General features: G+C 43.2%; 1 long non-coding RNA gene and 1 other non-coding gene across 2 annotated transcripts; one reads left to right on the plus strand and one right to left on the minus strand.

Annotated features, from left to right (window-relative positions):
• Nucleotides 1–42: 42 nt before the first annotated feature.
• Nucleotides 43–25,384, minus strand: LOC126502334 (uncharacterized). The gene is made up of 3 exons (XR_007591907.1): nucleotides 23,788–25,384; nucleotides 2,180–2,246; nucleotides 43–989 (listed from the first exon to the last, which is right to left on the minus strand). It is a non-coding gene; the product is annotated as an uncharacterized lncRNA (long non-coding RNA).
• Nucleotides 1,098–1,216, plus strand: LOC126502413 (5S ribosomal RNA). The gene has a single exon (XR_007591919.1). It is a non-coding gene; the product is annotated as a 5S ribosomal RNA (ribosomal RNA).
• Nucleotides 25,385–26,745: the final 1,361 nt, after the last annotated feature.

Raw genomic sequence — 26,745 nt, forward strand, 5'->3', positions numbered from 1 at the left:
TTAATTTATGAGCAGAAAGATCCACTTCTGATGGTTCTCATGAGTACGGTGTTAGCATTCGGTAAGGGTCTTCTCCATGTGTTGAAGGAGCAAGCAAGCACACATGAGTCCGAGGGAGGAAATGAGGGTCATTCCTTCTGACAGGAACCCACGCTGGGGGTGAAGACTTTAATACAGAAACACTCTCATGACCTGTTCACCTCTTTAAGGTCTCATCTTTTAAAACTGTCCCAATGTCAGTCACATTTCAACAGGAGTTTTGAGGGGTACCCAGAGGAACAGCCAACTCCTTAGCAGGGTTTGACCCCCTGACGACTCCCTTGATAACTCGCCAATCAAAATCACGTGATGATTCAGTTACTCAGACCCACAGAGACATGCCACCCAGGTCTTTGTGAAACTTGTTCACTCACCAGAAAATGCTTTCCCCACTGGTCACATGATAGCTCCAGTTTTCTCTCTAATATTACTGACCACATTATCCAAGATGGCACCCCTTTCATCTCCCCAAATCATTCTTTCTTTTCATCTTTTTCACTTTATTTCCATATGGTTATTCTTAATTGTCTTTACAGCACTTGCCATAACTTGCAATTATCTCACTTGTCTGGTGTGTTTATTTCTCTGTGTCTCATTCTCTCTTCTCTTCTTCCTCTCCTTCCTTTCTTCCCTCTTTCCCCGCGTAGACTGAAAGCTCTGTAGAGTCAATGATAACCTTTGTTTTAAGTACATGCACACAATAAAAGTGTACTAAGAGTGTTAATTGCATCTTCTATTGCCAAACAGGGGAAACAGACGTTGGAGCGCAGGTGAAAGGAGCCCTTGTGCACAGTAGAGGGAGTGCACGCTGGTAAACTTGCCATGGGCTCCAAAGGAAACTGAAAGCAGTGCTGCCACACAGCCCCACCGTTCCTCTTCTGCGTGAACAGTTCTGCCCTCTTCCCAAAGCTGGCTTTCCTCCACACTCATTACAGTGTCTTTCACACAATCTGCGTGACAGAAATTACATAAATGTCCATCTATAGCTAAATGAATAAAGACAATATTATGTGCATATAAACAGTGAAATTACTCAGCTTTTTAAAACAACGCTGGGAGGCTACGGCCATACCACCCTGAACGCGCCCGATCTCGTCTGATCTCGGAAGCTAAGCAGGGTCAGGCCTGGTTAGTACTTGGATGGGAGACCGCCTGGGAATACCGGGTGCTGTAGGCTTTATAAATAAATAAATAAATAAATAAATAAATAAATAAATAAATAAGAAATAAATAAAAGAAAAAAAATAAAACAACGCTGGGAGCCAGGCAATAGTGGCGCACGCCTTTAATTCCAGCACTCTAGAGGTAGAGACAAGCAGATCTCTGTGAGTTCGAGGCCAGCCGGTCTACAGAACTAGTTCCAGAACAGCCAGGACTACACAAAGAGAAGTCCTGTTCAAAATACCCCCCCCCCCAAAAAAAATTCTTGGACTAAAAGAGATGGCACAGCAGTTAAGAGAACTTGACTGGAGTCCTACAATCTCCTTTAATAATACACGAATTGGAAGGCCTCCTGCTAGGCTCCACCTATTAAAGGTCCCACTTCCTCCCAGTAGTAACACTTTGGGACCAAGACTTCAAACTGCAAGCTTTGGGTGTTCTTGCCATCCAATCCATTTAACAGATACAAATTCTAGTAACACAAGTTAACTCCTGGCCTCTTCATGTCTACAGCTACAGCGTTGTTCTGGACACTTGCAATTTTGTCAAGAGGAAAAAGTTCAAGTTAAGATGTTCTTACCAGGGTCACAACCCAGAGGTCAAGAGTCTTTGTGCTGTACATTTTAATGAGAATCCTACATATAAACTTCTTTAATTCCTATATTATACATCAGGTGTCTATTTAATACATTAGGTCTTTATTAACTTGTTATTTATTGTCCATTTAAATTTTGATGAACAAGTTCTTATGCCAAAAGTTGGCTTTTTAAAAATTGGGTCATTGGCTTTTGCTCAACTTTAAGTCATTGACTAATAATCACTATATATTGTTAAACAGTTGTAACCAATAAATAATAACTTTTAAAAAAAAGATGTTCTTACCATAATAAAAATAAGAAATAAGCACATCATAACTAATTACATATTTTTGAAATACCATCAATCACAAACCCCAGAAAAATTATATTTGTTTCTTTACCTGTTTGTTTGTCTGCATTTGCTTTGGTTGCCTCCTCGGATCTTCTCAACTTTGGAAACATAGTTTTCTATGGAGCAATAGAAAATATTACTCATATTTTCCCTTATATGGATTGATTAAAGTTCATTTTTATTTGAAGCAGGAAAGAAGGCTCAGTCAGTAATGTGTTTGCTGCACAAGCCTGAAGAGCTGAGTTTGGATCACCTGCATCCGTGTGAAGCTAGGCAGTTTGTGTGTATGTGTGTGTGTGTGTGTGAGAGAGAGAGAGAGAGAGAGAGAGAGAGAGAGAGAGAGAGAGAGAGAGAGAGATCCCACCACTGGAAAAGACAGATTCTGTCATTTTAGATCTCTGTTGAGAGTTCTCTGTTTAGGTCTATACCCCATTTTAGGACACTTAAGGAAATGCTCAACATCCTTAGTCATCAGAGAAATGCAAATCAAAACAGCTGAGATTCCATCTTACACCTGTAAGAATGGCCAAGATGAAAACCACTGGTGACAACTTCTGCTGGAGAGGATGTGGGGTAAAGAGAACACTCCCACATTGCTGGGGTGAGTGCAAACTGGTACAGCCCCTTTGTTTATCAGTATGGTGATTTCTTAGAAAATTAGGAAACAACCTTCCTCAAGATCCAGCAATACCACTTTTGGGTATATACCCAAAGGATGCTCACAAGGACATGTGCTCAACTGTGATCATAGCAGCATTGTTTGTCATAGCCAGAACCTGGAAACAATCTAAATACCCCTCTATTGAAGAATGGATAAGGGAAATGTGGTACATTTACACAATGGAGTACTACACAGCAGAAACAATAATGACATATTGAAATTTGCAGGCAAATGGATGGATCTAGAAAACATCATAGTGAGTAAGGTAACTTAGACCCAGAAAGACAAATATCATATGTACTCACTCATAAGCGACTTTTAGATATAAAGCAAAGTAAACCAGCCTACAATTCACAATCCCAGAGAACCTGGACATAAATGAGGACCCTAAAAGAGACATACATGGATCTAATCTACATTGGAAGTAGAAAAAGACAAGGTCTCCTGAGTAAATTGGGAGCATGGGGACCATGGAAGAGGACTGAAGGGGAAGGTAGAGGAAGGGAGGGGAGCGGAGAAAAATGTATAGTTCAATAAAATCAATTTTAAAAAAAGAAAAGAATTTTTTTTAAAAAGAGACAGATTCCTGGAGCTCACTGGCCATACAGTCTGATCCAACTGTGGCTCAGGGTTCAGTGAGAGACCCTATCTTAAAAAACAAAATGGACAATTGAGGAAGACATCAGATACTGATTTCTGTCCTCACATGCATGGGTAAACATGAACATGCACCACGTGCATGCACACACACACACTATCAGATACATATACCACACGCATACAAATACAAACACACTTTTCTACATTTATGTAGAGAGTGTGTGTGTGTGCGTGTGTGTTTGTGTGTGTGTATGTGTGTGTCCATGTGTGCTCACAGCACACTTGTGGAGGTCAGAGGTCTGAACACAACCTGTGGGAAGCCGTTGTCTCCTTTCTACCGTGTGGGTCCTGAGAAGTGAACTCAGTTTATGAGGCCTGCCTGGGAGAAAAGCTTCTACCCGCTAAGTCGTTTCACTGGACCTGGTTTAGTTTGATTGTTTATTGAAGTTTCATAATTTATAATTGGCAATGTCAAGTGCTTGTTTTAAATGTTTGTGAGTCAGAAACCCTGTTAAATTCCATCAATATGTGAGCTGCGGCACTTGGAAGACTTCCAGAAACAGCTTTGGGCTGGCGCGTTGTAAACTCTCCCTCTCACCCACCTCCATGTTCTGGTGCTGGATGGTGAAGGATGTATCCCCTGTCCTGTTGGGTCATATCACCATACAGATCACCACAGAAGCAAATAGGGAAGTCATTTCCCTCATGGGATGCCTGGTGGTGATTGATCTGCACACATAAGTGACTGCAAACCACTCAGTAGGGCCAAACTAGAAGACATCTAAAACCCAATTCCACTCAGCTACGAAGTCAGCCTGTGCTTTCTTCAGTGTTATTCAGTATTAAGGTAATAGCATGGAGGATATGGACAAGTCAAGGGGTAGAGAGATGTCACTCTTCAAAATATTCCACTTCTATATACTTTGAGAAGGGTCCAGAGTTGGGAACATTGGAGTTTAAGCATCATCTTTGTGTGTCTAGATCAAAGAATAAATACAAGATTTGTTTAAAGTGAAATCTTCTTTCCTAGTCTGATGTCCAGTGTTTTTATTGCCCTTTGTTTTTGTTTTTCCAACAACAACTGACTCTCCAGACAATGAGACGTTGCTCAGTAGGACCTGGAATGAGCGTGTGAACTAGACACGGGCTATCTAAGAGCACCTCCTTTTCCTTGCTGCAGGGACTGTTCAAGGTCAGATACATAATATTAGGAAGGTCATTTAGAGCTTTCTGTGGCATTAGACATGGATCTAGAAGGATGCTGTGCTTGTTGCCATAGGGACTCAATCTTATAGATTTGATGATGTCTCTACTCCATTTGAGATAAAATTTGTAGTTTGGGTTTATTTTCTTTCTCTGTACTTGAAGCCTTTTCCTAGACATGAAGATAGGAGCAAATTGTACTTCTTTGGAGGAATGGGAACTATGGTTTAACAAGGTATCCAAACTTGCCTAACGCTCCTCACTCCACCCACAGGCAACTAGGAAGACTTGGTCCTCAGTCTCATATTAGACTATGCTCCAATCCAAGCAACATCAAGAAGGTGTAAAGCATGGTGCTGGACCCTTTGCAGCATCCTCACACTCCCCATGGGGTGGTTCCTCCTGTCACTTTTATTTTCTCTTAAAAAGCTTAATAATTTTGTAATATAACACACATATAAGATTTTTTTCCCTAAGAGAAGGTTCAGAATTATACTCCTTGGCCATTTTTCCTGTAATATGATTTGGACTTCTTACATCATTGTGTTTGTTTTGCATCACTGTGATAAGGACTTGAGATGAGTCACTCCCACTGGAGGAAGCTTCAGTGGAGCTCATGTTTTCAGAGGTTTCCGTCTGTCCTCTGCTCCATTCCTCTAGGCATGAGGTGAGGCAAAGAACCATGAGTGCTGAAAGTGGTGTCAGAGGCTATTCATCTCATGGCAGGAAAGAAGCAGAGAAAGAAGTGGAGGGTATGGAACATGCTCCAGCTAAGCGCCACCTCTCATGTGTCACCACCTCCCATTAACGCCATCATACTAAAACCCATCAATGGAGTAATCTGATCAGGCCATAGCTCCGAAATCCAATCACTTCCTATGAGCCCATCACCTGGCAGCCTATGAGGTACCTTTCCTGCTCATACCATAAACTCATTTAACAAAAACACAAAAAGGGCAAGTTTCAATGTGAGACAAGCCAAAGAGAAACAGATTGGTTTTCTGACCTGGCATGTGGAATGTTCAGAATCAAGGATAATCTCTGGTCATAATTCCACTTAACAAACATAATTTTTATTAAAAAAAAAAAAAAGAAGAAGAAGAAATTTTGAGCCGGGCGATGGTGGCGCACGCCTTTAATCCCAGCACTAGGGAGGCAGAGGCAGGCGGATCTCTGTGAGTTCGAGACCAGCCTGGTCTACAGAGCTAGTTCCAGGACAGGCTCCAAAGCCACAGAGAAACCCTGTCTCGAAAAACCAAAAAAAAAAAAATTGGAACTGGAGAAGAAGGCAAAGAATGTGATAAATGCTTGCCTAGTGGTTACAAGGTCCTGATAATGAGTTTTTTTTTTAAAGCTTGGAGTTCAGCATGGCAGCTCAAGCACCCCACCCTCTTCCACTCCCATCTCCCCAGTGCTTCTTATAAGAGAGAAGATACCGAAAATTATTCTCAGAGATGGTTTTGTCAAGAGGTTGGGGAGATTAAAGATAGCAGAGAGGTGCATTATACATTGGGCAAGTAGAAAAGTCATTAGAAAGTCCAGACTTTAAACAAGTTTAAAACCAAAAGAAGGCTGTGGCGAAGCTCCTTAGCTAAGAACATACCTAGCATGCACGAGATTCTGGGCTCAAGCCTTAGCATCAAATGAAATATTCCATGACCATGATTTAATCCGTGTGTATGTGTGTGTGTGTAAACCTGCGTGCACATATTTGTTGTTTACTGGAGACAATGCCTCACTTTGTAGCCAGGCTGACTTATAACTCACTATATAGTCCAGGTTACCCTAGAACTCACAGTAATTCTCCTGCCTCAGCCTCCCAAGCGTTAGGATTAAAGGAGTGAAACTATGCCCAGCTAACGATTCATTTACCTCTGAAACCTATGCTATGAGGGGTTGTGACTTTATGTCCATAGAAAGACACATAATCCCAGGTCAACCCTTCTGAGAATGAATGGCACTTACATAGTAACAAAAGCTTGGGTTTGTGTTCCACATTTAGTGTCGCTCTATTGAGAAAAACAACTTGAGTGGGCTCGAAGAATGCTACGTGGGTGCTATGCAGGGGACAGGGAAGTGAGAGCATCTGGGTAAAGTGAGAGAGGGGAGCCAACAGAGGCAGAAGGGAAGATGAGAGGGAACACTCATGCCCTCACTTTGTGCAGCTGAGGAGAACGGCACTGAGGAGATGAGGGCGGGGAGTGCAGGACCTGGCTGTGCGCTGGGCTGCTGGGCATTCAAGAGAACGTTAACATGCATCCGACACTGAGAGTAGCGGGAAGGGGTACATGCACCTGAACTAAATCTTCATCTTTCACAGAAAGCAAGACATAAAGATTTCCTGAAGTAGATAAAAGAAAAAAAAATAGGTGTAAGTACATGGCTGAGAATTTGGATAGGAAACAAAAACAAAACAGAACAAGCAAAAACAGAAATGGTTTTAAAAGGCGCTGCCTCCAGAGAGAAGCCTGCAGGTCGGGTAAAGGCTGTGGCTTTTGGTAAGCGCTTCGAAGCTCTGAGACTTGTCGTCGTGTATATCTATTGCTCTGATCAAATTTCTTAATTTTAATAGATAAAATTCTGGAAACAAGTTCTCTGAATCAATGACAATGTGTTGACAATATTTTTGGATGGTGTTAAAGAAGAAGAATGGACCTAGTTTAATAGCGCCCTGGGGAGCGATGGTATCCCCCACAATTCAATTCCGTAACCATTTATTGAGTAAATAGATTCCCTGTGACAGCACCTCTGCTAAGCCACGGAAGGACAAAAAAAAATGAATCAGCCATAGTTCCTGCCTCCAGGAGCTTATAGGAAAGTAAGAGAAAAACATGAGCACACAAGATAAGGCAGAATATACAGACGACAGTTCCACCTAAACACAGTGGGGCTGGAAGATGGGGAGACAACCCGACTGACCAGGAGTACGAGGCACAGCTGATGCTGCCCACGCCCATCCCAGCATCCGCTGACAGTGTCCCACTGAGAACTGTGACTTCACATGCCAGTGAAGACCTAGTCAAGTACTACATCAGTTGACCCCAGATCCAGCATCATGGTCACTGGAAGGCTAAGGAGTAACCTATGACTCCAGGATGGTGATCTTTTACAAAAGAATTGCCTTACAAGTGAAGACCTTGAAAATGGGTAAATTTGTAAAAATAAAAATCAAGGAGGAGAACAGCATGACCAGAAGACAGAAGAATAGACAGAAAAGAGAAATATGGTGTATTTCCTTTTGGAGTTTCCAATGACTTCTCCATTTCTCTTGGGCTGAAACAATAGCCCAGTAGTTAGGAGCATTGACTATTATTGCAGAGGAACTGGGTTTGGTTCCCAGAACCCACATGTCTCTCACTATCATTTGTGACTGTCATTCCAGGGGATCCAACACCCTCTTGTGGCCTTCCTGGGCATTAAGCACACACTTGGTGCAGATATACACGTAGACAAAATACTCATACACACAAAATAAAAATAAATATCTTTTTAAAAATTGTATGTGGCCCTCATAATTATTTGATTCATGCTTATCTTCCCCATCTGATGAATTCATAAAACTAAACTAGGAATTATCTCATGTATTACTACAGCCCTAGAAAAACCCATTATCTATAAGATGCTTGAACAGTCGAGCTGGAATGGAGCTCAGTTGGTAGTGTGTTAGTCTAATATGTTTGATGGTGGATCCAGTCCTCAGCAGCACATAAACTGGCTTGATGATGCGCACTTGGAACCCCAGCATTCAGAAGATGGAGACAGGAAAATCCGAAGTTCAAGGTCCTCCTTGGTTCTAAGCGAGTCTGGGTTAGAGACGACCTTTTTAAAAAGAGGTTGAAATCTAAAAATGGTAATCAGTTTTTAGATCACTGATGTGGGGTGGGGGGTCCTGATGATGAAGAAAGAGAGAGAGAAAGAGGAAGGAGGGAAGGGGATGAGGAAGAGGGAGGGGAGAGCTGATCTATTGACATGGGCCCCTTCCTGCCTGCAGTTAACGCATAATGTCTGAGGCTCAGCAAGCATTATAAAGGCGTGAAGGTAAGAACTACATGCACAATGAGAAAGAGATTAAATTCAGGTACCAATGCCGTCTCTGAACTTCCCATCTTTAGAGAAATATTTGAGAACTAGAGGATACCTGTTAGGCTCAGCACCTATACTCAGATTTCTGTCCACACTCTTAATTGATAAACTCTCTCAAGTGAGTTTATAGTGTCTGTTTCTGAGAATCAAAACTGTCTCATCATGGGGGGGATCCATCCGCTAGCTCTTCCTCCATCTCCCCGCCTACTTAGCTACAAAGCATTTCCACTTCTACAATCTTCTTCCCAGAAAAAGAAAAATCTTGCCCCCAACAGCTGCCCCCACATTCTATACTTCATGTCTGCCTCTCATGGCCCAGCTGCTCACCCAGGCTATGTCTGATGTCCTTCATCACCAGGGCCCTGCCCCTATGCCCACTCTGCCTAACACCTCATACCAACTCTAGTGCCTGTCACTTTAAGCCACTCTCGCCCTCCACGCCATCATTCTTTATTACCTTCCCACATTTCTTTCCTTCTTCAAAGGAAGTTTCATCTAGAATCAGCCCCACATCAAATTTCTATTTCATTCCTTTCGTTCACTCCTTAAATGATTTCGTCCCAGTGCTCCACTAAAAATGGATCACGTTGAAGTTAACAAGGACACAGCTCGTGTATACCCCAATCAATCTCTGCCTCACTGCTCACAGAGTTGTCACTCTCTGGGACGGGCACTGGCTGTCCTGTTTTCTCTCCTACCCTCCTCCACCATATTCACTTGGATCTCTTGTGCGTAAACTTTGGGTGTCTGCTCACTGGTGCATCATGCTTTCTGATCAAAAGCTTCCCTGAAACATTATCTCCTGTCCCGGATGAGCTCTCCGTGCCTCAGTTGCCTTGACTCTAGAGTGAGATTAATAATCTCTATCTTAGAGAATAAACACTATGCCTGCTGAGCACATAGTAATAAATAGTAATAAAAGCACAGAGCACATAAATGTTTGTTCAGGTGACAAACAATTCACTTCTGGAAATTACTCTTGTCCTGCAATTATCAGACAATATTGAAATCGCCATTTGTCTCATCATCCATGTCCATGGTTTTCAGCTTTGGTTTCACAACTACTTGGGGGGTATTATCATTCTGATCTGAAATGCCCCCAAAAGGCCTGGACTCCAGTGCAACAATGTTTAGAGGTGGTGTCATTGGAAGGTGACTGGATTATAAGCGCTATAATTCCAGCAATGAATTAATTCATGTGGAAATTTATAACTTAACAGTTCGGGGGAATGTTATAAGCTTTAAAAGGTGGATTTTCATTGGAGGAGGTGGGTCTCTGGAGTGATACCTTTAAAGGGTATTTTTGTGATCAACCTTTCCTCTTTGTCCCTTGCCCCCTCCCTCTCCTTATCTGCTTCCTGACCAATATCTTTGCTCCACAGTGTGCCTTAATGCTCTGTTTTTCCCACAGTCCCAGAAACAATACAACCAAGTGGCCATGAACTGAAAATTCTGAACCCATAGGCAAGATCAATCTTTTCTCCTTTAAATAGATTTTCTTGGATGCTTTGTCACAGTGATGGAAACCTGACATAGAAGACTTTGAAAATTTATGATCCCTAGACTACACCAGACAAATGAAGTCAATATCTCTAAGAATTGTGCCAGGAATGAGTATTCCCCTCCCCTCTGTGTGTGTGTGTGTGTGTCTGTCTGTCTGTCTCTGTCTCTGTCTCTCTGTCTCTCTCTCACACACACACATATACATGCACATATGCAAATCCTTGGTGTAACTAATTAAACCTACAACTCCAATCACATTAAAACTAAGCCCTGGCTGCACCTTAAATTATCTCAATGGAATGGATGCATGCCAGGCTCCACAGAGATCACACTTAGAATTCCTGGAAATGGAACCAGCACCGCCACGGCTATGACGCGTCCACCGTGTTGCAGCCAGGGTTTGTGAACCTCTGCTCACACGGTCAAGCATAGCTTGTCATCTGTTTTTATAAAGAGAACACTTTCTCAAGAACACAGTCACACTCATTCACTTATACCTGCCTATGAGTGCTTCTCTGCCACAACAACAGATTTGTGCCAGAAACTTCCTGGACTAGAGAGCTAACACAGCTGCCTCAGCCCCTAATTTCACTGTGACATTCATTCTCATAATACTGCTGTGGTGGCTTGAATCAGAGTATAGCTCTGCTCTTCAGGAAGTGGAACTGTTTGAGAAGGATTTGGAGGAGTGGCCTTGCTGGAGGAAGCATGTCACTGGGGGATGGACTTTGAAGATTCAAAACCCCATCCCACCAGCCCCCTCCTGTGTGTGTGTGTGTGTGTGTGTGTGTGTGTGTGTGTGTGTGTGCACCAATGGATCAGGATGTAGCTCTTACTACTGTTCCAAAGCCAGCATGCATGTTGCTATGCTCCCCGCCATGATGATAATAGACTAGGCCTCTGAAGATGTAAGCAAACTCACAATTAAATGCTTCTCTTAGACGAGTTGCCTTGGTCATGGTGTGTCTTCTCAGCAATAGAACAGTGACTAAGATAACTAGTATATGAAAAAATATTTTTCAACTTTAATCTCTCTTTTTCCTTTCCCATAAATGACTTTGTTTTTTTTAAAAAGACAGGGTTCTTATTTGCATTCAGGCCCCTCCATGAGGTGGAATCTACACCCAAAGCTCCTTGGGTGACCAAGAACCTGAGACTAGATAGGCCAGAGAATGAATGAATGAATAAATGAAATGTATGCCCTGGCAATGCTGAAGCACACATGGGCAGCCCGTATATGGCGGTTCTGTTGAACTTGCCCATATTGGATTTCATGGTCTAAGTTGATAAGGACGACTGACCAGGTCTCTTCCTCAAGAGGACACCAGATCTCATTACAGATGGTTGTGAGCCCACATGTGGTTGATGGGAATTGAACTCAGGACCTTCAGGAGAGCAAGCAGTGCTCTAGCTAGGCCAGGGACCTAAGGGAAAATCAAGTACTAGTGTTCTGCTAAAGGAATGTAGCGATAAAACGATTCCTGCTGACATTCTGCTGGACTCATAGATCCCTGTCTTGATCAGTCATCATCAGAGAAGCTTCCTCCGGCAGCAGAGGGGAACAAATGCAGAGACCCACAGCCAGACAATGTGGTGCAGAGTGAGAGAGCTTGGAACATTCAGTCCTAAATGGGATGTCCCGGGAAATCCCTCCCAACCCCCTCAGGCCTCAGGACCTGAGGAGGCAGAAAGAGCTGGGGTGGGATGGAGGACACCTTCAGGACACAACAAGACCAGCATATATATGACCTCAGAGACTGAGACAGCATGCACAGCACCTGCACCAGATGTGGTCCTAGAGCCGAAGGAAGTGGATGCTCGCCCCCATCCCTAACCCAGAAGCTATCAGCTATCTCCAATTGGTAATCACTTACAGATAAGGACTTGGTTTGTTCTAGGCCAAGCTCGCTCAGGAAACAGACCACTTTTACCACTTTTAAGGGTAGGCCCCATGCCCAACAGTAGATGAACAACACAAAATGAACTCAATGGCATCCTTGGAGGGTCTTTGACACATAATGCTGAGTAAGGCACTTTTTTAACCTTACCCGTCCTTTGTGTGTCTATTCAGGTTGCTAGTTTTGTGTTTCCTAGAGATTCCTGAGTGTGCCGGCATGTGTATCTCATCGTTCATGCGTTTCTTAGGCTTTTTCTTCAGTTCTTTTCATCTTCTGTTTGTTTAGTTCTATTTCCGAGTTGTGTGTTTTTGTTTTATTTTTTTTTATTTTTCCTTAGAGGCCTGTTTGTTTTCTAATGATAGACAGAAAAGGTGTGGACCCAGACAGCAGGGGAGGTAGGAAGGAGCTGGAAGGAGTAGGGGAAGGGAAACCATAATCGAAATGCATTTTATGAAAATAAATTCTAAGTTTAACAAAAGAAAAAAAAGACAGGGTCTCACTATTATAGCGCAAGCTGGGCTCTACCTAGAGATCCTCCTGCCTTTGTCTCCCAGTGCCGGTATTATAGGCATGCACAACCATGCCTGGCCAACTAAGATTCACTCCGAGCTTTGTCTTACAGTTCAATCCAATAAAATCAGCAAAATGTGGAGACAGTGCTCTTTCTGGCCTCTGTCACTGGATTCAAGACACTTCATCAAGACAAGGTTCCTTTCACTATCTCTCCAGTAAGTAGCTACCAGGAAAGATCACACTCTGCTTCTCCCATGAGCCCTGGTCCTCTGGGAGACTTGACTGCCTCCCTTTAATTACCAGAAGTTCAGCTGGTAATTTCCAGGGGGCTTCCTGGCCCCTCCCGCACACAAGCAGAGAGTGGGTGCCTTCTAGACTATATGTCCCTTAAAAATACAAACAGAAAGAAATTTCCTCTCAAGCATCTCATTTCTGCAAAGACAACAGAAGTCTCGGCTCTCTTGGCTCCAGGTAATCTTCAGCCTGTAAGTATATACCAGGAAAACAGCTCAGGAATTTAACAAGACATGTGCCTGCTTCGTATTTCCAGACTTTGTCACTGACACGAATGTGTGGATTTGAGAGGAAATATGGAGAAGAGGGTCACACCAGTGGGAAAAAGGTTAACGCGGATCTTGAGCTGGACCTTCCTCCTGCTCCACCTTCTCCCTGAGCTTGAAATGGCCATTTTAGCTGCAGGACAGAGTTCTGTTTCCACCCACCTCCTGCTGTGACTGGGGATCCCAGATCTAGTTCTTGGAGTGTTCCCATGCACTCAACTCCCAACTCACGCTGGTTCTACATAATAGGTCTCATTCTCTCAATTCCTGTCATTTTTTTTTCAATAGAGCACTTTCAGTGGCAAATTCAGTGAATGCAGATGCCTCTTTGAACAGGGGGATTCAGAGCCTATCAAATCCCACAAAGCCCCATCCCTTCTCTCCAGGTGCTCTGGTTAGCTTCCTCTTTCTGTGATAGGCACCCTGACCAAAAATCAACTTAGGGTGGAATGGGAGTGTTCCATTTTAGGGCTTGTAGTCCACTGTGAAAGAAAGTTAGAGCAGGAATTTAAGACCTGAAGACAGAAAACTAAAGCAGAGGCAGTGGAGGAACTCTGCTGGCTTGCTCTACACAGCTTGCTCAGCCTGCTTTCCTATGCAATCTAAAACCATAGGATCACTCACATGGTACAGCCCTCAGTGAGCTGAGCCTTCCCATCTCAACCCTAATCAAGAGAATGCTCTAAGATCTGCATACAAACCAATATGATGGATATAGTTTCTCATCTGAAGTTCCCTCTTCCCAGATGACCCAGTTTGTGTCAAGTTCACACACACACACACACACACACACACACACATATCAGTATACCACATCTTATCAACACTAGGATCATAGACTTTTGGAGGCCATTCACTGCTCATGCCCTAGAGAAAGAGATGAAGGTCTCACAAGGGTCACTTACATAATTGCACTGACCACAGCCTATATGATATCACTTTTTGAGCAGCTAAGAGCCTTGTGAAGTCCTAATATCAAGGAGAGAGCTCTTGGCTTGCCCAGCACCCTCAGGTTAATGGCTCCGACCTGCGGGGCTATTCAAGTAACAACCTGACAGTCACTCTTGTCTTTCACCCAGGTCCCCACATCCTGTCCTTTCCTGAGACATGAACAGCTGGCCTTTCATGTCTTTCCAACTGTACTCAACTCCACCACTGCTCCACTAACCCAAGCTACCATTTCCATTCATCTGGTCTACGTATGCCACCAATAGCCAGGCCTGGTGGCCCAGGGCTGTAATTCCAGCTACTCAGAGGCTAAGGTAGGAATACTGCAAGCTCAAGACCACCCTGAGAGATGTAGTGGGATTCTGTCTCAAAATAAGAAATAAAATAAAAATCAGCACGAGAGTGATTGCCTCACATCCGCAGAAGGTTCAATCCCCATTACCACATACACACACACACACACACACACACACACACACACACAAATCCCCATCAGTCTCCCTGCTTCTCACTCTTGATGCACTGCTATCCATTTCCTACCCAGCAGCCACCTGTCTTCTGAAGTGGAAGTCCCATCAAGACACTACACTGTTTCAAACCGCTGACAGATTCTCCTGCCGAGCAGTCCAGACCCCCTTTCTTTGGTCTATAAGCTCTAGTCCTGGTGCAGGAGGTGGGGGTGTCAGGGTTTCTCAGTCTGGTACTTTGACTCTTGGAGATGGATCATCATGTGTGTTGGAGCAGTCCATGCATTGCAGTATGCTTAGCAGCATCCACGACCTGGACCACTGGGCGTCAGCAGCAAGCCCTGCATGTAATGCTATGTCTCACTCCATTCTAAGCTCACCGGAAGCCACGCCTCAGCTTCTACCTCTGACACTACTTGGGTTGCTGGTTAATCGCCATTCTCACTGTTGTAGCCAAATGCTGAATTGACTTTAAAAAGGAAGGATTTATTTTGGTTCATAGTTTCAGAGAGTTCAGTCCATGGTAGATAGGCCTCATGGGCTTGGGCAGAGTGATATCATGGTAGGAGGGTGTGGCGAGATTGTTCTTCACATCTTCCCTGACAGGAATAACTGGCAGGAGATACAGGAAGGAGCCAGGGCAAGGCATAGCCCCAAGTGCACCCCTCCACTGGCGTACTTCCTCCAAAGGTTCCATCTCCTACCCTGCACTACCATCCAATATGCCATCACACTATGAATCAGTCAAGGGATCCATTCATTAGTTCAAAATCCCCACATCTGGCAATCCAGCACTATGTCATCTCCTGGGGCATCTCTCGGCCCAGTCAAGTTAACAGCCAGAATAATTACAAACCCATTACCTCACCACCAAGCTCACTCCAAACTTACCTTTTCTGCCTTCCTGCTCTGATGGCCCCTCTAAACCCACCCATGGCCAGTTCTTTCCTCAACGGTGGTGGTCCCAACCCTCCTGACTGAAGTGCATCCTTTACCCTCCGCTACACCCCTCCATCACGTTCTCGTTTGATTGCCTGGTCTTTCCTCTTCATAGCATTGATGGGCACCGGAACCTACTCTCTGACTTATTTCTTGCTGTCAGTGGTCCCGCATGAAACTGCAAGCTTTTGGAGAGCTTGTGCTTCCTGATCTCTACTGCTTTATCCAGGCCTGGCTACATACGGTAGGCACTCAACAAATAGCTCCTACTTCTAGATTCCTGATTGTTATTAAGGAAGAAACAAGGGCCTGATTAAACCTATCACTTAGCCCTTATAAGCCAGACATTGTCGTAAAAGCCTTTACTTATGGACTCATTTAATACTTACTGTAACCCTTATCCTGGTTATTTTATGGGTGAGGACACTGAGGCAAAGACAGACTGCATCATTTTCATCTTCTCCTGCAGTTTGTGGCTCCTGTGGTTTGGCCAAAACCTCAATCAATGAGTTGAGTCATTTTGCCTTCCCTCAGTCAGACTTCTCTGAAAGCACAGCCACTGTGCCGTAGCTCTTTCAACTGAGTTAGTGCTCAATAAAGTCAATAAATAAATAAATATTAAATAAATAAATAGATGTTAAATGATAGCTTAGTGAATAGATAAGATTAGAACTCATGTTAGCCAAGGCCTTACCCAGCATTCTTTTCGAGTCCCCAGTGAAATAGGAGCCAAGAGAGAAATACAGGCTTGCTGGGCCCAAGTCCAAGCTTTGAGTTCACTAGCTGTGTGACCTTGGCAAATAACTAAGCTCTCCAACTCTCAGTGTTCTCTGCTGTAAAATGGAGATAATGGTAATGTCCCCCCCTTACAGGGTCTCTGCAGACTGAGATTATAATCCACTTCAGCGCTGTGGACATATCCCCACAGACAAGGTGATTGTCTCACAAGTATAAGGACCTGACTTTGATCCCTAGCAGCGTTCGTGCAAAAATCCAGGTTTGGTGATGCACCCTTAACCTCAGCCCTGGGAAGACAGACAGGAGACTGCCTGGTACTCACGGCCCAGTAGCCTAGCCTAACTGACAAGCCTCTGATGCCAGGGAGAGATCCTATCTCAAAAAAAAAATCCTAAGGTTGGTCTCTACCCTGCACATACCTGTATATACGTGTGTACCCCAGCCGAGGCAAAAAGACCCACAGAACTTTGGCTAAGGAACTTTTTTTTCTCCCTAAAGTTATTTTCCTACAGTTATCATAAATCTGATTTTATCTTGGGCCCAAGCAGGGAACTACTTCTGCAGTAGTAACCTTTAATAGCCCAGAACACCATAATTGCCACCTCTTAGCATTCTCCTCTCCAGGGTAAATAATTCTAATGCCTTTAATGCCTACTTGCCTTTCCCATTTTCTGATCTTTTGCATTCATTGTTCTCCATTTGGAAATAGATCCAAATGAAGAAGGAGGAGAGCAGCTGTTGTCATAGCAACTGCAAAGGGACAGACAACCCAGCTAGGATGAAATAAGAAAAGTTGAGTGTTCTTTTTTTTTTTTTTTTTTTTTCCTTTTCCTTTCTGGCTGAAAACATCTCACTGCTTTGAACAGGAGGCATATGACTGACACTGTCAGTCTTGAACAGGGCCTCCTGGTCCCCCACCCTCATCACTCCCACAGAAAGGGGAAACTGTCAAAGTGAGATGGGAGAAGGTGCTGGGTGACACCTCTATTGAAAAGCGTTCCCCATTTTATTTCCACGCTTAGGGCTGAGTTTCGTATTCATCTAACATAGTTCACAGCATCCTCCTTCCCGCTCTTGATTCGCATTAGACTCCGGAGCGCCTATCGACTCCCGGCTTAATGGATAACTTTCTATAGACCGGGGATGGCGTCCGTGCCTTATCTTTTAAATCTTTTTCAATTGCAGGACGGAAACGGCCTTAAACAGCAACTTGAATCATCTACATACACAGTCGTTCTTGCCACAATGGACGCTCTCACTCACATGTTTAAGACAGGCGGAATTACACCATAGCAGGACCCACATTCCGGGACATGGGCACTAACGACTGCCCTGCCTCTCAGTTTTGAGCATTCACCTGGTGGTGGATCTTTTCTCCAGTGCTTTGTTTTCCGACTTTAACGTCGCTTTGCCGTTACATCTTACACATAACACGCGAATCGAGTGCCGAGGAGCAAGGCCAGGAGCTAAGCTCTGAAAAGCCTGGTTTGCGGCTGACTTCTGCATTTGAGCAAATGACTCAACCCCTCCCTGCCTTCGGCTTTGTGTCTTTCTTATAAAACTGGAAAGAGAAGCTTTCCGAGTTTATTGTGGGCTCTAAATGAAATTATCCATTCAAAGTGGCTTGTGCAGCATTTAAATCAAGGTTAATACTCAGTAAGTTGTGGCTGCATGGTCCACATTTTAAAGCAGGAGTTTAACTCGCTTACATTTACTCTAAATACTAATATTTCATTTAATTGGCCACCAGGAATCATGATTCATATTTGCTATTCTTATGCTTTCTTGACCTTATATATACTTTTTCTAACTTCTATGGAACTGATGGTATTTTCTTTTAAGTTGTTTTTGGACAGTTTCATGTATGGCCTGTATGTATAATATATTCTGATCGCCCCTCCCATTGCCCTCCTCCTCACAGGTCCTTTCCCATATTCATGTTTTTTGTTAGTTTTGTAACCCACTGAGTTTAACCAGGGCCATCCGTATGACCACAAGTTTGCCTCCGTACATTGGAGATTGGGGCTCACTAACAGGTACACAACTAAAAACAGTGACACCCCTCAACTCTTTGACTCTATCAGCAGGGAGGGGTCAGGTCCCAGGAACCCTCCCCTTTGACATTTTCTTTGTTCAGTTTTTCTTAGTTATTTAGACACACATACACACAGAGAGACACATTTCCCGTCTAGTGGTATCCTTAAGTTGACCCCAAACTATATATTCTTCTCTTCTTGGTGGTAGTTAATCAACATTGAGACCTTGATAGCTCTTGTCTTTTTCCTCTTGCCTCATAGTTTAAACTCACACTTCCTTACTGGAAGCAGCTGGGTTTTCATTCCCAATTGCTCCCCGATGTGTTAAACTTATTGATTCGTAGAGTCAACACTGAGTTTTGTTTTTGTTTGTAGTGTCTTGGATTTTTTTTTCTTTCATTTATTTCCATTTTGTGGGAATACATCCTTAATTAATGCTCCCAGAGAAGAGCCCTGAGTACTAAAATCCTTAAACACTCAGCTCTATGAAAACTTTCCATTCCCCACATTTGATTGATGGTTTAACTGACAGAAATTCAGGTAGAAAATAAGTTTTTTCTTAGAATTTTGAGTTATATTTTTCTCCTCGTTTTCATTATTGCTGCTGCGAAGTTTGGTGCCAATCCCGTTCTCTTTATAGTCATGAGACCCTGTTTCTTCCTGCTGAAAAGTTCAGAATGCTTTCCTTATTCTTAGAGTTTCACTAGTCCATCAGCATAGCACTGTGGACACTGCCCAGTATTCCGGGAGTCCATCTCCAGTTCTGGAAGTCTCCCCTTGTTCCCTCTGGTCTCTGCTACCTCCTTCTCTGCCATGAGACTGATTTTGTAACACAGCAAACAGTCCATCCTCCCATATTCTAGCCCATGACTTACAGTTTACATTTCTCCATCTTTTTGTTCTGCACTCTGGAAGAGCTCTTTGTGCCAAGTTTTCTAACTCGGGTTTCACCTCCTCATGCCTCTTGCTGGGTGATTCATGTCCTGGTGATAATACTCCAACATCATAGGCTATGGAGTTCTATTTTGCTTAGCAGGTTTTTAGAGTTCTGATGGCGTCTTTGATCTCTGAATACCACTGAGTAATGATATTCTCTTGAGCTCAATTTTCAGTTGGTAATTTTTGCATTTAGTGACTTGGAAATTTCTCTTCTGATTTGGGCTTTTTTTTTGCAAGAGTTTGGTGTGGTGGCTAATTGTGGTTGTCAACTTAATTTACCTGGTAAAAACAAAAGGACCTTCCATGGAAAATTTACCTCCATCAGATTGGTCTATAGACATGTCTTTGGGTTATCTTATTAATTGTAAATAGACAACGAAAGAGGTATCTTGATAGAGGGGACCATTATGGGGCTAAGAAGAAACCTGGTAAGCCTGGCGGTGGTGTCGCACACCTTTAATCCCAGCACTCGGGAGGCAGAGGCAGGTGGATCTCTGGGAGTTTGAGGCCAGCCTGGTCTACAAGAGCTAGTTCCAGGACAGGCACCAAAGCTACAGAGAAACCCTGTCTCGAAAAACCAAAAAAAAAAAAAAAGAAAGAAGAGAAAACAAAAACAAAACGAAAAAAAAGGAAATGCATCTCCCACTCCTGGAACCCATTAACTGCCTATACATTTTCAAGGGTTTATGAGCCCAAACCTCATGACAGAATATCAACAGGCCCTAACTTGTGTGTGTGTGTGTGTGTGTGTGTGTGTGTGTGTGTGTGTGTGTGNATCATAGAACCTTCACCCAGTAACTGATGGAAGCAGATGCAGAGATCCACACCTAAGCACTGGGCTGAGATCCAGGAGTCCAGTTGAAGAAAGGGAGGGGGGTTTTATGAGCAAAGGGGTCAATATCATGACAGGGAAACCCACAGAGACAGCTAACCCGAACTCATGGGAACTCATGGACCCTAGACCAACTAGGGAGACTGCATGGAACCAACCTAGGCTTTGCATGTGGGTGACAGTTGAGTGGGACCTCTAGCAGTGGGACTAGGATCTCTCCCTGGCATATGAGCTGACTTTTTGGTGGGATGGGATGCCCTGCTCAGCCTTGATGCAGGTGGGGAGGGGCTTGGTACTGCCTCAACTTGGTATGCCAGGGTTTGTTGATTCCCATGTGAGACCTTACTTACCCTTTTTGAGGAGTAGATTGGGGGAGAGGGTAGAAAGGAAGTAGAGGGAGGGAGCATGGGGAGATGAAGGAGGGGAAACTGTGGTTGGTATGTAAAATAAATTTAAAAATTTAATTTAAAAAAATTTAATAGAGGAGGGTACAGCCTATTGTGACCAGTGCCATCCCTGGGCAGGTGGGCATAGGATGTATAAGAAAAACAGCTGATGGGGCTGGAGAGATGGCTCAGCGTTTAAGAGCATTGCCTGCTCTTCCAAAGGTCCTGAGTTCAATTCCCAGTAACCACATGGTGGCTCACAACCATCTGTAATGAGGTCTGGTGCCCTCTTCTGGCCTGCAGGCTTACACACAGACAGAACATTGTTTACATAATAAATAAATAAATAAATAAATAAATAAATAAATAAATAAATAAGAAAAGCAGCTGAGCAAGCCAGGGGAGCAAACGAGTGAGCAGCATTCTTCCATTGTCTCTGCTTCAGTTACTGCCTCCAGGTTCCTGCTCTGGCTTCCCTTGATGACTGTACTGTAACCTGGAGGAGAAAATAAACCCTTTCTTCTCTAAATCAGCTTTCATCAGTGTTCTATCACAGCAAGAGAAAGCAAACTAGAACATTTAGGTTTTTCTTATACTTTATAAAAATAACAAGTTTTGTGGGCAAATATTTGGTGGTAGACTGGATTTCTATTTACCCAGCAGAGTGAGAAGTCCTGAGCTAAGAGAATGAGGCAGATGTCAATAAAGCAAGATACTCCACGTCCTCCTCTAGCTAGCCTCTGTACATGCATGTACACACACACACATACACATATCACACATACACACATACACACGTGAGCACATGGACCAAACCCTTGGAGACATCTCTTTTCAGCTTTGTGAGTTCCTAAGCAAAAGACCTGCCTAAGCTATGGCAAGGCTTGTTACCACACAAACTGGGGGAATAAATATGCATTATCTTAAACTGCTGGTATTTTTAATCACTAGTGTACTGTGTGTCACCTGTACATAGATTCCCTGCTTCTTGGCTGTTGCCCATGTCTCTATACCCACTGGTTACTTGGAATGCTTCTTTATGGTACATACACATGAACACCCCCATGCATACATTCGCATATGTATGATCATATGCACAAGTGCACACTTAGATGTATACACTCATGCACATACCTTAAAGAAGTGTCCTTCGGTTTTATCCAGAGTTCTCAAATCCTTTCCACTATACAAAGCCTTAAGACTGAAACAAAATAGAGTAAAAGCCAGTGGCCATTTTCATGGTTTAAAATGGATGCAAAATTCCTGAATAAAATATTAATAAGTCATGTTCAATGAAACATAAAAGAATAAGTCACGAGTAGGTTTTTTTTAGAAATGCAAAAATAATGATGAATTATGTATTAAATTCATGAGGGGATTCACTTGGTGTGTGAAAGGTAGCATCCCGGAGTCCAGTTACGCTCCAGTGGATGCAAACTCCAGATCAGATCCCACAGACCCTTCCTGAGACCAACCTCTGCAGATCCAGGTCCCATCTCCTAAAATCCAAGCAGCGGGTCTGCCCCAGTGAACCTGGGGTTCGTGCCCATCTCTGCACACACAGGAAACAGGCAAGGCCCCCTGCAGACTTCACTGGCCATTCTGCCTAGAATATCTGGGTGGGATGACTGGTCAAAGCTGCTGAAAGAGATGCCAATTACACACACCCTAAGGTGACCTCTGCATACCTGTTAAAATGAGTAGCCCAGAAAAAAGACAAGCAGCAACTAATGTTGGTGAGGTTGTGTACAAAACCGTTGATCACTTCTGCTGGGAGCATAAATTTATGAATGCAAAATGACAGAGGGGCTCCTCAAAAGTTTAGAGAGCATTACCATGTAAACCAGAATTCTGTTTCTGAGTACAAGTCCAAAGAACAAGAAATTAGCATCTCAGAGAGGGCTATACCACAGAGTTCACTGCAGTGGTTTTCAGAGTCGCCAAGATGAGGAATCAGCTAATGATGCAGGGATAGATGGATGGGCGGATGAGGAAAATGTAATGGGTAGGCTGAGAGATTCATAGGTACAGATAGACATCAACACATGATGGAGTGCTAGGCTACTTTTTAAAAAGACAAGTGCTTTGTAATGTGCAAATACACCTAAGTTAAGTAAGCCAGAAACAGAAGGAAATGCTGCATGACCTCCCATGGGGAATCAAAGCAGGTTGAGTTCATAGACACAAGCAGAATAACTACTGGCAAGGCCTGGGATGGTGGAGTGGGGAACTGCTAAGGAAATGGCATAAAGTTTCAGCATAAGTTATGCATTCTTATGACCTAAAGTACAGTTAGTACATATGTATCTATACTACAAATTTACTAAGAGAAGTGAGTCTTGAATACTCACCCCCCCAAAAAAATGTCCCTGTACAAACTGATCGACAAATCAATAGGCCATAATCCATAATCATCTCATAATACATACATATGAAGACATCACACTGTATACTTCAAGAGAGAGTATAAAACTCTGGTAGCAGCTTATGCTGGAGAGGATGTGGAGTAAGGGGAACACTGCTCCATTGCTGGTAGGAGTGAAAACTTGTACAGCCACTTTGGAAACCAACATGGTGATTTCTCAGAAAATTGGGAATCAATCTACCTCAAGACCCAGCAATAGCACGCTTGGGTATATACCCAAAGGATGCACACTCACACCACAAGGTCCACTTGCTCAACTATGTTCATGGCAGCATTATTCATAACAGCCAGAACCTGGAAACAACCTAGATGGCCCTCAACTGAAGAATGGATAAGGAAAATATATTTACACAATGGAGTACTATTCAGTGGTTAAAAAAAAAAAAGAAAATGACATGTTGAAATTTGCAGGCAAACAGACAGAACTAGAAAAAGCCATCCTGAGTGAGGTAACCCAGACCCAAAAAGACAAACATAATTTTACTCACTCATAAGTAGATATTAGACATAAAACAAAGGAAACCAGCCTGCAGGCCACAATCCCAGAGAAACTAGGTAACAAAGAGGACCCTAAGAGAGACATACATGGATCTGCCTAGGAAGGGGGGAAAAAAAGACAAGATCTCCTGAGTAAACTGGGAATCTGGGGAGCAGGGGGTAGGGTGGAAGGGCAGAGGGGGGAGGGAGAAAGGTAGGGGTGGGGATAAATATATAGCACATTTCTATCCAGACAATTAAAATGAGAAGGATTATAAATAAATAAATTTATAATATTTATTTATAATATTGTATTATTATAATAATGTATTATGATAAATAAATCATTTTTAAAAGAATTTTTTAAGTGTGTGTGTTATCTGTCAATTGTACTCCAAAAAATTTGGGGAAAAAAGTACAATTTAACTGCTGCATAAATGAAATCGTACCATTCGGGATTTCATCACATTTTTTTCATTGAGTATAACTCCCTCGATGCATCCAAGTTGTACATGTATGAATAACAATCACTTTCCTTTGCCAGGGTGCTTCGGAGTTCAGATCAAACCATAATCTTCTTAACTGTCCATCTGCTGGGCAGCTGGGCTCTTTTTAGTCTAGCAGTTCAAGATGTGGAAATGAACCTGGGAACACAGTGACACGGGCGAAAAAGCTTTGCATGCAGCCAAGAAATAGACAAAACCCAAGGCTCACCGTGGGAGACCTGGCTAAAATCAGCTACTGAACTCATAACACGTGTAGCTAGGGGAGGTTACTTCATGTTTGTGACTGAGTTACAGGAGAGGAACTAGAGTGGGCTCCTTCTGTGTTTGAGGGAGTGTGAAGACTGCTAGGTAGGCACAGAGAACAAGGCTCCCACTTAGACTGTTCTGGGAGGTTTACACGCCTGCCCAGCATGTTCCCTTATACTTCCTCTCATGGTGCTGGCTAGGTGGGCGCTAGAACTGCAACCCCAGGTAATCAATGCAGGTGGCAAAATGAGGCTTTCTACTTAAGACAATATTCCTAATATGCTCCCTGGATTGTGTGACATTGGTTGTATATTTTTATGGTGGGTACTTTTTTTTATCTGTTTTCTCTTTTGAGTCTGGGTCTCACTCTGTAGCATCGCAGGCATGTGGGCCTCCCTTCAGTCTGTAAGTCACGGGATGCTCACAGGTAGTCCTCACTGGTCCCAAAGCTTGAGTTACTCACATAAATCCTACTTGAATGAGACATACTATGCTTTTAATGTGCCGCTAGATTCAATTACTTAGTATTTTATCAAATTGTTTCCTCCTGTATTAGCCTGTAATTTTATTTTCTCGTCTTGGTATCAGAAATAAACTGGCCTTATAAAATAAGAGAGGTAGTTCCTACATTTTTCTCTGCTCTACAATATAAGATGAACCGGGTTCTTTCCTGGGATCAGAGAGAACCCGCCTATAACTACCAAGGGCTTGTGCTGTGGACGACAGAAAGGAAGGGCAGATTGGTAGATGGTCCTTTAACTGCCGTCTCTATTTTTTTATGAGTGTTTTCTATTGGTTTTTCTTGGGCCAATTTTGGAAATTTATATTTTCCTTGACATTTTTGTCCATTTCATCTAAGGTTTTCAAATGGATGGGTATAAAGTTATATAGTTGAATCACATCATCCATACATTTATTATATGTGGATTTTCAACTATACATGCTCCATTAAATGTTTTATATATTTCTTTAAAGGGGAGAGGGAGGCTAGCATTTTAAAGCATGTGGGCTATCCCTTCTGATATTCCAATTAGAGGCACTGGGTTTCACCAGAGCAACGTGAACTGGCTGATCCCAACCCCGGGTGGGGATCTCATCACCCCAAGGGTGGCAGTGTAGTTTAAAAGCATTTCTCACATAAACTACTCTAGTTTAAGAAGCAGTGCTGAGAGTCCAAGCTGACCAGAAGCCAGAGTTTCCAGAGTGTCTGCTCCACCCTCAGCACACACACGCCTCCAAAGACCTCCCCGTGGACATTCCCATCCCAGGGGGTTTGTCTTACCTTTTGACTTCAGCTGAGTGCTGGGCAAAACAGCCCCCAGCTCTTTGAAACTGCCTCTGTATTCCAGACGCTCTGTCCTTGCCATGACCATCCTAACCAACAATTTATGTGTTTTGACATTCTATCAAAAATCCAACTCTGGCTTTTATTGATCTCAAGATTCATTTCTTTTGCTTATTTCTGCTTTCATTTTTATTAACTTGATCTATCTATTTTGAGTTTGATTTTTCTTTCTTTCCTTCTTCACTGAAGCCGTGGTGTAGTATACAATTTCTTTTTTTTATTTCTTTATTAATTAATTAAAGATTTCTGTCTCTTCCCCACCGCTGCCTCCCCTTTCCCTCCCCCTCCCCCAATCAAGTCCCCCTCCCTCATCAGCCCAAAGAGCAATCAGGGTTCCCTGCCCTGTGGGAAGTCCAAGGACCACCCACCTCCATCCAGGTCTAGTAAGGTGAGCATCCAAACTGCCTAGGCTCCCACAAAACCAATAGGTGCAGTAGGATCAAAAACCCATTGCCATTGTTCTTGGGGTCTCAGTAGTCCTCATTGTCTGCTATGTTCAGCGAGACCGGTTTTAACCCAGGCTTTTTCAGACCCAGGCCAGCTGGCCTTGGTGAGTTCCCGATAGCACATCCCCATTGTCTCAGTGTGTGGGTGCCCCCCTCGCGGTCCTGAGTTCCTTGCTCGTGCTCGCTCTCCTTCTGCTCCTGATTTGGACCTTGAGATTTCAGTCCGGTGCTCCAATGTGGTTCTCTGTCTCTGTCTCCTTTCATCGCCTGATGAAGGTTAATATTCAGGAGGATGCCTATGTGTTTTTCTTTGGGTTCTCCTTCTTATTTAGCTTCTCTAAGAACCCGAATTATAGGCTCAATGTCCTTTATTTATGGCTAGAAACCAAATATGAGTGAGTACATCCCATGTTCCTCTTTTTGGGTCTGGCTTACCTCATTCAGGATAGTGTTTTCTATTTCCATCCATTTGCCTGCAAACTTCAAGAAGTCCTTGTTTTTTACTGCTGAGTAGTACTCTAATATGTATATATTCCATACTTTCTTCATCCATTCTTCATTTGAAGGGCATCTAGGTTGTTTCCAGGTTCTGGCTATTACAAACAATGCTGCTATGAACATAGTAGAGCATATACTTTTGTTGTATGATAAGGCCTCTCTTGGGTATATTCCCAAGAGTGGTATTGCTGGGTCCATGGGTAGGTTGATCCCGTATACAATTTCAAAGGAACATTTAGAAACATTTTGTAAGTACATACTTTCCAAACAAATCCATTCTTCAGAATCTATCCTAGAAAGGTATTCACACATTTGCCTAAGGATGGTATGTAAACGTTTTCTTTTCTAAATTTTTTATTGCCATTG

This window comes from Alexandromys fortis, unplaced genomic scaffold, assembly GCF_014885135.2.
Source record: "Alexandromys fortis isolate MF-2015 unplaced genomic scaffold, M_Fortis_MF-2015_v1.1 scaffold_45, whole genome shotgun sequence".
Taxonomy (NCBI): Eukaryota; Metazoa; Chordata; class Mammalia; order Rodentia; family Cricetidae; genus Alexandromys; species Alexandromys fortis.